We start from the raw sequence: 15,683 nt of genomic DNA on the forward strand, positions 1-15,683 counted from the left end.
TTTGACAGCTCTCTGCCCTATTGGGAGGGTATTAGTCTTAGGGGATATTTCCTTGTTCCTTTCCAGCCTTAGCTGAAATTGGCAATCAGATGTTGAAATAAATATACCCATCTTAATTACTTTTGCCAGGTGTTACTCTGGGGTTCTCTGGAACAGATTATAGTCCATGGGCATGTTTTAATCTAGGTAAACAGCTCATGTTTTCCTGTTTTAAAGAGGGATTTCAGTACCCAGTGGTCCTTTCTTTGTATTTTATTGCAGCTCAGTATTCTGACATCTTTGTTTTTTATCCAGTCGGAAAACGCATCAAATGATTCATTATCTCAATGAGCAACAGGAAATCTTGCAGACATTTCATGCAACTGCGGCACCCTGAAGAAGCTTTTTGCTTCCTTTTTGAACGTTTCTGGGTCGTACATCAGTGTAAGTGAAATAGCTTCTCTAATACAGCCACACGCTACAGCCTGTCTCCCATTAAGTTTCTACGGCGACCCAGGTCAGAGCTTTCTCTGTAAGGGAAAATAATCCTGTAAGCATCATCTTCACAATGATTGCAATGATTGTCTCGACTCACCAGGGCAATCCTTACTGCAGGCATTTCACAACAGTCTCAGAGAGCACAACACAGAGTCTTTATATTCCCTGCCATGCCTTGTCTTCAGGTTCTGGTGTGATGATGAGTATTGTCTGATGCCCTAGAAAAAAATACGTTTTTTGATCATTTCGTGGTTCTCTTTTTTTTTTTTTTTTTCTTAAGCTGTAAGACTTATCAAGAAGAAGCTGAAAGTAAGACTTAAGAGCAGAAATAATGTTAGGAAAACTTTATTTGAGCAAAAAATACATTTTTGGACCGTATCTAGCTACTTGTCAGAAAGCAAGATGAACTATAGTGAGCTAGAATACATATTTTTTTTTTTTTTAATGGAATTAGTCTTTCAGATTTTTCCCTCAGTGGGATCATGTGTGTGCTTAGCAACTTAGAATTTTACTAGATTTAGAATTCAGTAATCAGTTATTGACAGGTAAAACAACTTGTGAATAAGTCAAAGAAAAACTGTAATATTTGGCTCAGTACAGTTAAGGAGAATGTGATGATATTTGTATACATTTCATATATGTACACATACATATACATACACATGGATAATTGCTCACGTTAACAAAACATTTACAAGGGCCTACAAAACACATAGTGACATTTAGACAAAAAGAAAATAAGCATCCTTAGGGAAACCAATTTGTAAGCCTAGCTGTGAACGGTAGAGGTTTCAACACTCACACTAAATCCTTTAACAACTTGCCTAATATACATGTGACAGACTGAATGGGAAATTATAGAATGAGCAATGAAATTTTGGAATCCAAAATGATTCCTCAAGGGTGTTTAGCTATCTGTTAAGCTAGTTTGGACATTTTTCCTCTCTTATTTGTCCACATAATGGGAAACTGTTAGAAAAAAACATCAGAGAAAGAACTCTTTTGAAATGAGATACTTGGTTCTTAGATGTCTGAGGAACACTGGAATAAGGATACATCTGCAGGGGACTGGGATGAAAATAGGAATTTTTGACTTCATAAGTCTGAGAAAACTTCCACTATTTTATCAGAAATTAGCAAAAATCCATTTTACTCCAGTCAATGCTGAAACATATTGCTCTGGCTCATATAGGTCATGGATAGCCAGGAAGAAGAAATCCCACTCAATTCAGCTTGCCTCATGGGTCTAGGAATAAACTATTCCTGTGAAAAGTTCTAAGAAGAAATTTAGACAGTTTCAGGAGTTTAAGTTAATCTAAAAATAGCATGTGTAGTGAAACTTTGAAGGGGCTCGTGTCTGTAAACAAGAAAGGTAAATAAATAATGTGTGTGCAGAAGTTCAAGGGACTTTTGCCTGCACAGAAGCACAACAGAGACTGCAGAATGTTGTCAAAGTTCTCAGAAAAGTTTATGAATATTATAAAAATAAAATGATTTAGCAGTGTCATGTCCAGGATGCAATTAATCAAGAATAGGAAGAGTAAACTAAACGGGTTATGGGATGAGCAGACTCATACAAGAACTATGAAGTCATAACGTATCTCATTTATCTTTGCTGGAGAGCCAATAAGCAAGCTTTACCCTCAGGACTGGGTCAGAGTGAGAAAAGCTACTCCTGTGTCATTGATGAAGTAACTTTTATTTTAGCCAAAAATATTTTTTCTCTTGTTCCAAGCATATTCTTCCTCTCACATTGCATAAGCTCTCTGAAGTCATCAAATGCACAAAAATTTGGCCAAAGTAGACTCATGACTGTGCACTCAGCTTCTCAGAAGGTGTGCCCTCAATACAAGTGCTACTGTGGGAGACACAGGATGGGCTTTCTGGGCAGCTTGAGTGGGGTGGTGTAACACTAACCAACTCCATTATGAAAGGATGAGATCACTATTATCTCTTCATGGTTCTTGACATTATTCTTCTCGGCATTTTTTATACGTGCTTTTGGTGACCAAAATGATACACAGGGCAGAAGTATGCTTCCTAAATATTCTCAGTTTCAGTACAATAGTCTGATAACTGATGATATATTCTTTCAATCATTTCAGTTTATTCAGATTTCCAAAGAAAAATATTGGTTTTGGGAAGTGCTGATGTGCACAATATCTAACCTTCACATGTAATGATTGGAAAAGGAAGATGATAAAAATTAGCCTGGATATCTCAAACTACTACAGTATCATGGGATTATGTACAGTCTGAACGCCAATGGATCAGTGTTTTAAAGTGAAAAATTCAGGTGACTTCTTGTTGCACAGTTCAGCTGATTTGCCAGAGAACAACTTTCTCAAGCACTATTATTTATCTATATGCAATACAAACTCAATGTAGGCAGCAATAAATAACCCCTAATTCCATTTACCTTAATGAAGCTATTGGAACTCAGCAGAAGGTCTCAGACAGTGCTCAGCAGCACTTGCATGGAAAACCTGTGGAGCAGCAGCAAGTGGGATCAGTAATTTTGAGTCTAAAAACCTCTGAGTCCAGACAGCCATCACCAGCCTGTTTTCAAAGGAAAAAAAGATGCAATCAGACACAAGAGAAATATTATATGGACTGTTTGGGAGTAAATCATCCAGGAGGAAGTGGTGACTGTTTAGCAGGACTAGCTTTCTGCCTCCAGTGTATCAAAATGTTACATTTTTTTATGGACTGGTTCTTCCCCTTAAAAACATGTGAATGGGTGAAAACCCTGAGATCTTCCTCTTTTGGTCACTTTGTTGAGGCAACACTTACCACACACAAAGAGACCATGGAAAAAGGACATTCGTAACTGCAGGATACGGCATGGTTCCCCTTACCTAGATGTAGCTCTGCCGATGAGCTGCTGACAACCTTGCCTTGACAGTCTTACCTCTGCCTGCAGTTTCACCTTTCTTATCTCACTTGGTTCCTGTCTACATGTTTTCTCACAGCTTCCTCACACATAGTGGTTTTCACAGATGTTTGAGTGGCGTTTAAACAGCTGTGCCAGGTCAAAGCTCGGCTGTGGATCAGAGAGGGCTCGACAAGAGGGAGGAAGGTGACAAGTCTGGCAGGCAGCAGACAGGCGATGTGCTCCCACCCCTTGCTTGGTGTAATGTTGTCACCTTCTACCTCCCAACAACATGTAAGTCCTTGTTCAGTTAATGCTGTTTCTTTTTTATGTTCTGAAATAGATGCTAGCTACATGTACAGGCATGTGTGGCATTATCTAGTAGAATATGATGAATTTTCCACACGGTCCTTCATACAGATCAGCATTAAATCACCGTTTTCAATACACACCTTACTCCTTACACATCTGATCTTCCTTATTCTGTTTTCTACTCACAGAATCACAGAATCACAGAATGTTAGGGATTGGAAGGGACCTCGAAAGATCATCTAGTCCAATTCCCCTGCCAGAGCAGGAACCCCTAGGTGAGGTTACACAGGAAGGCGTCCAGGCGGGTTTTGAATGTCTCCAGAGAAGGAGAATCCACAACCCCCCTGGGCAGCCTGTTCCAGTGTTCTGTCACCCTCACTGAGAAGAAGTTTCTTCTCCTGGCTGTTATTTAACTATTCATGAGTTGCTCATGTCAGATTCTTGGAGAAGGAGCTTCTCTAGCATTTTTTACAGAGTAGTGTTCAACTGCATAGATGTCATGGAATAAGTCGTGAGGCAAAATACGTCTTCCAATGAAACAAATGCAGAGAAATGCTAAGCTGATTTAAGCACATTAAAAAAAACCCCAACAACTTGCCTCTGAAACACTGTGGTCCCTCAGAGAACTCAGCTGTACCAGGTAGTTTAGAAACATTGAACAAAAGGCACTGAATGGTTTGTTGTTTTAATGATGTGAATATTTTCAAGGTTCTTCTGCTAAAGAACAATTTTATTCTGGAGATTAGTAACCTGCCTGTTCTCCTCCCTGTCCTGTGAGAATTGCATGTGACATGCAGGAATTAACCACCTCCAAAAAAATCCAGACCTAAACCCCCTGCTTTTTAAGTGGTTTGGGAAGGAAACTGGGCATAAGGAGAACTACTTTCAAATATAATATCAGAAAAACTGCTGCCACTTCATCCTGGCACTCCCACTTCATCCTGGCACTCCCACATATTGGCAACTCTTGTAGTGATTAAGTTAAATAACCTACTGAGAAAAGTATGCAAACTAGTTCTTTAATGTTAAATGAAAGCTGGCCTGTATGGGAGTCTCAGCCTTGATATTTACACTAGTACTTTTTTATTATTTCCATTGGTATTAGCACTGATATTTATGTTTTATGTATACCTTACATTGGTCTATATTGTACTGTGATGCATTGACACATTCTTAATAAAGACAAGCCTATTAAATAAATATCCCTTTAATGAAGTTTGTACTTTCAAATGGGCATCTGAATGCTATTAAAATTATTATAAAGAAAAGAGATGTGTTACACTTTAAAAATACAATTAACTTTTTTTTTTTCTGTATCTAGAAAACAGTACAATGAAGTTAACTCTCAATGGTAATTGTTCTCAAATTTTCTGGCTTAGCAAGAACGCATGAAAAGACGTAAACCAGATATCTCAACATTGGGAAACTCCTTTAAGGAATGTGTAAATGTGTGTAGATGTATGTAAATACATCCTTTTATGCCCACATACGTCTGCTGTACGTGTGTTTCTGTTCACCAGTTAGACATGCAACAGTATACTCTCAAATGTTTATGCTCTGCATTACCATTGATGTGACATCATTTGTGTGCTACAGTGTCACCAAACACAGGGTTATCAAACATTAAATTTACATTGCAAACTATGGTTTGACGTCATTAGGGTCTCATATGGAATCTTAATGCATGAAGATACTCGTTGGCTTGTATACAAATATTTTCCATTGACATAGTCATTCAGTATAAGTTTACTCATATTGCTTCGATGAAAATATCATGTGTCCTCCTACATTAGTGATAGACTGTTATACACTTATATCTGAGGTGCTGTGCCCATGATCCTTCTAAATATTCTTCTGTGCCTGTTAATTTTTTGTATAAAATTACCTTATTTGAGATCTCTCAAAGTCTTTCCATCTGAGGATATCCACAAGCATTTTTTCCTAAAAGTCCCAGACAAATTGAGACATTGGTGTTTTTTTAAGATGGTTTTAAAATGGTGCTTTGTTTTTATGGAACCAAGCAAAGAGTTTTGTCCAGAAAAGCTGAGAAATGACCAACCTCCTCCCCCCAACAAAATGGATGTTTTAAAAAAATGAACCAATGTGCCTCTTTTTTCAAAGTTTCAGTGTTTTTCTTTTAAATTTATGTTACTATGTCCCCCATGCAAATAGGACATAGGAAAAGAATAAAAAATGAAAGAGGACCGAGGGAAGAAAAAGGGAAAAAAAGAGAAAGGTAAAAATTAATCTGAAAGATTCATACTTTAAAATTATGGATTTAAGCTTATTTTAATGGAAATACTCTTTTCAGCCTTGCCTGATTTACTGTCATGAAGAATAATTACAAAATAAATATTACCTCTAGAATGTACTATAGTAAACCTGGTCTAATTTTCCAAGCAGATTGAAGCTGATCATGTTTAAACTGATTGAGATTTGAAGCCGTTTGAAGCAGTTGGCCTTTGAGTTATATGGTACAAGCAAAAAAATTAGTATTTCAAATACTACTGCAGGTAATGAATAATTCATGAAGATTGAGTGCCTTGAATAAATAAAAATATACTCATTTCGAGAGGCTGAGATTGAATCATAAAATAAATGCTGTTTGAGATAATTACATCAGTTATATTTTAATGAACATTACTGAAAAAATTATCTTCCTTACTTGGAAGGAAAAAGGAAAACTTGTGTATCAGTTAAATGTGACTCAAACAGACCATGGGAATAACAACAAATTTCATGATATAAAATTAAGACATAAAGAACAGAGCAAACTTTAAGACCTAATCTGTTATCATAAATATGTTTATTAAATACAGAGACATATATATACATGACCATTTCAAGATGTATATGAATATTTTATAAAATTCTATATATTTTATACACATGGTACATATACCAACTGATCAATAGCACTGTTTGCTGTGCTGTGAAATGCACAATAGAAAGAGATAAAGGAAGGTTAGTTAGGAAGATGCAGCAGGTTTACAAGTAAACCAAAATTGTACTTGCTCTGAGAGGAATAACCTACTACAGTGTTGTCAATATAAATAGTTGAAGGACTTTGTGAAGAGTATGCTCTGCCTTTTTTCTGGTAAATGGAAGAGTGCAATTACTGAGATTAAAAAGAGCCATGATAAAACAAAAGGGAAGAAGGCAAGACTTAGAAACAAGAGCTGATTCTAATGTAGCATGAAGGCTTTACAGTGTTCCTTGTCAATGCAAAAAAGCTTCTATGAGCAGAACATGGTTGCAGAGATAAACTGAATAAAAATGCTCTTGCAGAATGACTCTAAACATAAGGATGCAGGCAACAGTGGCATGTTCAGTTTTTTTCTGGTATTCTTTAAAGAGCTCTAAAGCTCCAGTAAAAAAACCATCCTGTCTCATTTTTACCTCCCAGCTGTGTTAAAACAAAAGCCGCAAAGCGCTGACACAAGACCTACTGACTCCAGATTTTTGGTTCACCTAATCAGAACAAGTTACAATAGTTTATAGTAGTTGGGGTTCTCTCACCCCTCTTAAGCGCACAATTTTGTGCTTGTGCCTTCTTCATCTATGCTGTTCTACAATTTTAAAATAACAAGGTTTAAAGACAGTTTGATTTCTTGGATTGTAATGTAATGTGTTCATCTGTTTAGGTCTCAGCTTTTGGAGGAGGCAGGATTTTATGTGTCCTGAACTTCACCACTTATAAACAGGAACAATTATATTTCACCGTCCAAAAAGTGCGTTGACATCTTACTAATATTTGTAAGGTACTTTGAACATTTATAGCTGGAAAATGCAGCTAGAATCATTCATTTTGCCTTCATCTGTTAAATAGCATGTAAGTATTTGCTGTACTGCTCTGCAAGTTGCACCCTCTGCACAGGCAAAGTATGGACATCTTAATAGTAAACATGGATAATAATAGCAACATGGATATCTTAATTGTAATCTTAATAATAATGTAGTAATCTTAATAATAATGTAGTAATCTTCATAGTAATGTGGATTTTTTTTTGCACTTAGAGCAGTAACTTAAATAGAAAATTAGTATTAGGAGTACATGGTAAATCTTTCTCTTCAGGGCTGTAAGGTGCTTGTGACAAGGTTCATGCTTTCCTCTTTGTGCATTGCTTAATTTGTTGTCCTCATGTGCAGAAACAAGCAATGAGCAAGGACATACCAGTCAGGGCTAGACGGAAACATAAGAAGGAGCTCTGTAATATGGTGCTGTCAGCTCTCTTCAGACAACCATGAAGTGCTCCTCGACCCTTGTGTTCAAAGCTTTTATGTTAACTAATATTTTCAATACAAATCTTACACTGGAAAAAAACTACTGGCTTATGTAGTCCATTTCTTTAAAGGAAATATTTCTACGTGATAAATTTTAACCATTCTTCATCAGAAAACAAGTAAATCAATGTCATAACTGCACTCTCAGAGAAATGGCTATACTAATTTCACCTCCTTTATACGCAATAAAAGATAAAGTATCAGAGCTTATTATTTGGCAGGAAATATTTATTCACAGAAAATTGCCCAGGCAGCTGACTACAGTTTTTCTTCACAGTTAATCCACTCCAGCTAAGTGAAAGGCCTGAAAAACATGCTTACATTGAAGGGCTCCTTCCCCTTTAAAGTCCCTTACCTTGACATAGTGCCTTAATGCAGCCTTAGCTTGAGGATCACTCCCTTAGGCCTATGCAAGGGCCATTCCGGTTTGTCAGGGCTTTTTACTCAAATTTTCAAGGGCATAAATGATCACATTCACAGCATAAGGAAGCACAGACAGACCTGCAATAATTACACTAACGTCGTAATAGGAAAAATTGGATGAAGAGCACATACAAAATGTATTCTCATTGCTTTGTAACATTCTGATTACTGACCAGGCTGCTCATTTGGAAAAAAAGAAACTGTGAAGACAAGGCTTAGAGATATATTTCAATGACATATCAGTTCAGTTGTGAGGCATCTTGTGCTAATTAGCCAACAATTACAGTTCTTGTTAATATACAGTAATCAAAATCTGAATATTATACTTATTCATTGGAATACAAAGGTTAAAAATAGAGGAAGGATCCTTCTTCTGGTGTAATTTTGCCTACCAAGACATGCGTATGATTATGGTTGGTAAGTTTATAAAATGTGAACTTCATTAAAAGTAATCTGATTAAATTGTGAAATCCATTATACTCAGCTAAAGGCATCAAACTAGTAGTTTCTATGCATGTTAATGAGTGATACATCCTGTACTCTTGATCACCGAGTTAAACAAGCTGCAAATTCTGTATCTTAATATTTCAGTATAGTCTTGGTCTGCTGACAATTTAAAGCAGGAGTGTCAAACTCATTTTCACTGGGGGCCGCATCAGCTTCACAGTTACCTTTGAAGGGCCCTTTGAAGGCTGAAGGTATAATGCAGGAGTAGTTACATTTATACAGTCCTAAAATTACATTTGGCCCTTTGAAGGCAACTGTGAGGCTGATGTGGCCCCCAGTGAAAATGAGTTTTACACTCCTGATTTAAAGGATTTCTCAGAACCTTTTGAATTCTATTTAATCATCTGGTAAGGTAAAATATGAACTACAAAGCTTTAAATAAAATATCCTTAAAACTGAAACAAGAAGTCAAATATAGGTAGATTAGAAAATTATATGTTTACTTTCATTGTAAAGGACTAACCTTAATTTTTCAATTCACCTTAAAGAACTAATACACTTAATTAATTTCTAGTGCTGAAAGAAGGTCACTGAAACAAGAATGAGCTGGCACAGTCAATGAATTTTCTTTGGATCTTTTCTTTCTCTTGTGGCCAGGAAGACTGTACTATATACTTACTTTAGTAGTAGATCTTGAAATAGTGAAGTAATAGCCCTTCAATGATCACCTGCATCAATGGATGTGATTAAAAGCTGCTTTTCCTTATTTAATGCGAAGAATATAGCATGGAATATGATGAGGATTTTTCCTTCTCAGGAAAAAAAGATTAAGTTATGACTACCCTCTGATGATTTCATACTATTTGAGGAGTCCTGTTTTCTGGAATGTTTTCTGTAGGAGTTTTTGGATGACTGTAGAAGCACAAATGGGACAAAGAGACCCAAGAGAGTCTCATTTTGCTTTGCTTTCTCATGGCTGTCTCTTCCATTTTGAGACACTTGCAATTAAGACCAAGTCTCTGCAAAGATACTAAGGTACCTACATACTGTGAGAATCATTTCTGTCAACACGACACCTGAATTTTTTATTGAGAGAATAGGGTGGAGATTGTGTTCTGTCTACATTTCTCTAAGCAAAATGGCCTCATTCACCTCCAGCCTTTTACGTCCTTAGAAGGAAACTCTTTAGTTTTCACATTCACTGACTTATTGGTCCTACAACAGCTGACACATCTGTGCATGTTACTGCTGCTTCTGCATCATACAGCTGCCTCGTATACCTTTTATACCTGTTCAACAATTTTCTCTACAATTTAACAAGATCTTTCTTGATGTTTTTAGCATTTAGATTTCCTATTTTATTTTTCTTGGGTTAAGAGATTATCATATTCAAAATTGGGAGGTGACTATCCCACTCATTGAGGAAGCTAGAGTTCATTGACATTGAATGTAGTTTGGGTATAAGAAAATGCATGTGCATTTGCAGGGAAGTTGTGGATTCTTCATAAGTGGAGGTTTTCAAGAACAGATTAGAGAAACACTTGTCAGGAATGATCCAGTAATACTTGCTTCAGAGTTATGATGGAAAGCAGTGCAAAGGGTGGACTGCATAATCTCAGATTCCCCCTCTCATCCTATACTTCTGTGAGCTATGAGGCCAATTATTTTACAGAAACTCAATAATTATTTATCTACAGAGTTGTCCAGTACAGCAAATCTCATGTCTTATTGGGCAATCCTTATACGATCAGGCAAATTCTGCTACTGATTAAAATTATATGTGTCTGGACTACTTCCATTACATTCTAAGGATTTACTTAGCGTTACATAGCTGCAATGTTCGTCGTTTGGATACATGCACACACATGTGCACAGAGCTACGTCTTAATGTGAGCATACTATCCCTACAACAAAGCCTCTGAGAAAACATTACCCACTTATTTCTGATGTATTTTGAATTTCCCTGTCCACCTCCAGCACTGTCAATCTTAAGAGTCATCAGCTAAATGCAACAGAGCAGGAAAAATCTCTCCTTCTCCCCTTCCCTTTGTGCATTGTAACTCAAATGAACCTAGCAGAAGAGAAGACATTTTATACTGTACACAAAGCCATCTAAGACATCAGCAAAGGGGAAAACTGCTTTCTTGACAATGTCATTTTTTACCAGGGTGCTTGGTTTATAGTTATACTTTTCTTTGTTATTCAGAGATCTGCCAGCTTATCCCAGAAAGAGACTGAGAAATGACCAGAGAACAAAGAACACATATAGAGGATAAAGAATACATTTTAAATCTGAAACCTGTCATCGGTGCAGTACTTTCCGTAAACGGAACACTTCAAAGAAGGATATATATATTCGTACAAGTTTATATAACACCTAGCATAATAGGCCTTTGATTTTCAGTGAGGCCTCTGAACTATTGCATTATAAATATTTAAGAATCATGTACCTGTGTCTCCATCTCTATGTACTTTGTCTTTAAATCTCTGGGAAACGCTGCTGTTTATCACACCCTGCAGCCGCCTAGTGCTGGTGTCAGGGTGGCCTGTAGGGCATGAGGCTGCGCTGCCTCCTCTCATGGATAATTTACTGCTGCGTTTTCTCATTCAGCCCTGCTCTTAACAGAAAAGGGGGCACAGGGGGAACCTCTTCAGCTGTGAAGAATGAATTTAGTTTAGCTGCATGAAAGCACAGTCTCCAGAAGGGTAAGAAGCCCTGTTTAAGGTCACAGGGAGCATTCACACCATTAGGTTGGGTGCCTGGATGTCAAGCACAGGCTTCTTGTATAATGAGCAGAGCATCCAGCACGTAATTCAGTGCACTTTTAAAAAAATACAAGTGCTTTTGATTTATGTTGTACCGGGGATTTCAGCTGTAAAAACTACACATGCATGCTGTCTCTATCTCTCATCGTCCTTTCTCCTCCTACAACTTCCTCGGTCTGAAGGTTTTGGACAGTTCTCAGTCCTGCCTGTAAAAGATGCACAAAAGGTGCCCAGTGAGTCTGCTGCATCGGGAAGACTGGGCTTTGGGCACACAAGGACAGCTGTGACAGAGTTCACAGCACCACAGAAGGGATGAGGTCAAGCTGCTCTCCTCCAACCAGGGTCACCCAGAGCAGGGTGCTCAGGGCTGTGTCCCATCAGGTTTTGAATATCTTCAAGGATGGAGACTCTACAACCCCTCTGGGTAACCTTTGCCAGCCTCATTTACAAGTGAACTTATTGAATCTCTCCTCATGCAGCTATCAAATATATCTGCATTAGGTAAAACAAAACATCTAACACATGCCTGTATTACACTTTCTACAAGCTCTGTCTTAAAAAAAAAGAATAGCTCTTGCAGAAGAGCAGCAGCGTTAGAGTACTGTTGTATACAATGCAAGGAAGCAGTATGCAAAGATATTAAAGTGACATGCTTGGTTTGAAGCAAACAAAAAGACAGTACAAGTCCTTTGCTTTCATTTGAATAGTGTACTTTAAAAGATAAGCAGATGCTCCAGCACTAACATAAAATAATTTCATGTAAAACCCATACAAGCTGCTTTTGTCACAAAAATAATTGTCTTCAAAGCAATGTTTGTTATATTTCCCACAGGTGAAGTAATGCTTGAAGCTATTATTTGGGGCATAATTTTGTAAATCAAATGAGGTTTTCTTATTGAAAGTAAAGTCTGAATTCTCATTTCCACTCTTTACAGCCCTTTGGTAGTTTTTGTCAGCCTTTGAAAAGCAATATACTACATTTAAAGTAAATTTAAAATCAGTTCATACTACTTAAGTGTCACAGTAAGAATTCTGTAAGAACAAGAATGAAGGCTTAAATATGCATGGCAAAGTTATTTCTCTGGCAAAAAAAATTTAGTGGTATATAGGAAATAAAGGAATGCAATGCAGACAGCACATCAACAGCACCAGAGCCTTGGATTGCAAGGTTTTTCCTTTGTTGTTCTATTGGTCATGTGATCTTTTCTTCTGGAGGTAAAGAGAGAAAAATAAAATGGTGAAGATGAAATCAGGATTCATTTGTAAGGCACTGAGCTCTCTGAGAGACAATAATATAGACATTATGTGATATAATGAACTGTTTTTTACTTTTATATATTATTTATCATCTGTATTTCTGATACAAAAATTTTACCTACAGTGCATATTTGCAAATAGGTTTTGTTAAACTATTTAGTTCTTTTGAGCTATGATCCTGCTAAACTGAGAGGTTTAAGTAAAAACACCATTATACCAGGTTCTGAATTTTTCTCTTTTCTTCTAAACCATTTGCTGTGGGATCTGTTTTATAAATAAAAACTATGAACACAGCACTGATTGGCTATGTTCTATCAAAGGAACTAGGATCAGATATCTGGGAAATGCTGGTTGTATCAAGTTGCCTAAGTTTTTAAAAAATATTATTATCATATATAGTGTATAGGTAAGAGTTACGAGGATATATTAATATACTTGAGTATTTACTTATATATATATATAAATCGTTATCCTAAAATGTTAAAGTACTTCAGTTTAAAAGTATAGGTATTACAGATATTATATATGCATATACATACAAAATATAGATATACACATATTATATATATGTGTCTATATATATGTACACATATATGTATATACGTACACTGTGTTGAGAACATTACTTCCTCAGAGACTGCCACATTCTCTACTAGAAAATTATATCTTTTGCGACCCCTCTTTTAATTATTACAGAATTTGCATATTTGATAAATGAGAAAATTTATAGAATATTTCTAGATTAGAGAATTTCTAGACTTCACATAGACTAATTTACATGTGCTTCATGTTACCTGTGTTGCATTGGAATGGAATACTAGAATGAGAATAGGACAAAGGAAATGAAAACACATTAAATTTAATATAATTAAAAATATAGGCACTCTTTGTACAACAAATAATTAGTCAGTGAAGCTGCTTGTCAGAAGATACTGTGGATAATTGCCTAATAGGATGAAAACAACTGGATATATATGACTAATTGCAATATCATGGATAATTGTGTTAGCTAAGCTGAAAATGTATAATAGCTATCAATACTCATGATGTGGGAACAAATATAAGCTTACTTATTTAATAGAGTAGGAAGAAATATTCCCCACAGACATGTGATTGCATAATCATCAATTACATATTTGGTAAGCCATAGATTTTAAAGCCAGGAGGGATCACTACGATTATGTTGACTGACCTTTGAATAAATGCATACAGCAGAATTCCATTAAGTCATTCCCAACTCAGACCTTAGTTGCCAGCTATATTTTAGAAAGATGCTAAACCTTCTCACATCTATGCTTTTAATATTAATTTTTCTAATTTCAAATTCCAGCTTCTAACTGGACAGTAGTTGGAGCTCTTTTCTTGTTATGGACTTTATTTGGAGAGAATAAAGAATCTTTTCTACCTACAGCTCAGGTTTTTTCTATGGATCTGATGTAGACATCTTTTAATAATATCTTTATTAAGCTGTACAGACGTAGTGATTGGACATTTTGGTCTTAATAAAATATCCAAATATAAATATATATATATTTATTTATATCTGTGAAGTTCTGTTTTTGATTCAGTAGTTTATATGGTTTTACATCAGTCAAATCAGACTTTTTTAAAAAAGAGAAGTCTGCCTACACACTCCTTGGTTTTCTGCTTACTACTCATGCTATGGACTTTGGCTTTCAAGCTTGGTCCATTCTGTTGAACACTGCTATGTCATGAAACAGATTGAATTTTAGAGTCTAAGTTTTTAAAATTCTGGGTAATTAGTTATAGGTGACAGAATTTGTGACTTCAACGTGTTGTTCAGGAACAGCTCTGAATTGCTGATTTCTTATCAGAAACTGTGTAAAATTTTAGAATTATTTTCAACCCGTAGGAGCTCCTTAATTTAAGGAGTAATTTTGAGCCAGCAAAATTTAATAGTAGATGCCATGTACTAGTAGAAAGCCATGTGGCTTGGAAATCTGGAAAAAGAGGTTGAGAAATGGGGGAGGAAGTGGCATTTTGCTGCAAGTGAAACAGCTGCAAAGTTAAAGCTCTGACTTGGAGAAAGGGAAAAATCTTCAAACAGGAAGCAAATGCCCAAAGAAAATGATGCCATCTTTTATACTGTGCTAGTGATGCTGCATGTGGCTTCTTGCATTTACCAGTGAACATTTGACAAGCAAAGACTTAGCTTCATCCATTTCCCTCAGCCCTTCCTCCCAAATGCTGGGGATACCATGCTTCTCTCTTTAGGCAAAGTTTTCTTTATTCCTCTTTAGACCAGGGGATTGTATCTTTTGCCCTATCATGAACTGCTACGTATATGTTCTGTGACACTGAACACCATTGAAGAGCCAGGAATTATCACATTCAAATAAGCAAGTGCCTTTTACTAGAACGCAGCCACCTTCCTGAGTCAGTTAAAAACCAAAACCAACCAAACAAAAAAACCCAAACCAAAACAAACACCTGCAATACATTTAGGAGACAAAGCATAGAATATAATTTTCAGTTCAGATTGCAGATGATTTGGAATAAAATATTGGCCAATATTCCATTACTATCACAGCTGGAGCCTAACCAGAGTATCTGTCACTGAGAGAATAGGGAATTATGAGCTGCTACTTTGAAATATTCTAAAAAGTAGCCTCAAGAGCATCTTCCTCAAACACAGATGTTGTAACTTGAAGGTTTTTTCCTCTCTCTGGTGCAGTGAGGCCATGAGTGTGGAACTGGCGCTGGACATGAAGCGAAGCAGGGCTTTGATCCCACCTCTCCAGGCAGTGCATTAAACACTGTGGTCTTTGGCCAAAGGGCAGCAGGACCCGGAGGCTATGAAGTGAGGCTCATCTTTTGAGACTCC

This window comes from Caloenas nicobarica, chromosome 3 (genome assembly GCF_036013445.1).
Source record: "Caloenas nicobarica isolate bCalNic1 chromosome 3, bCalNic1.hap1, whole genome shotgun sequence".
Taxonomy (NCBI): domain Eukaryota; kingdom Metazoa; phylum Chordata; class Aves; order Columbiformes; family Columbidae; genus Caloenas; species Caloenas nicobarica.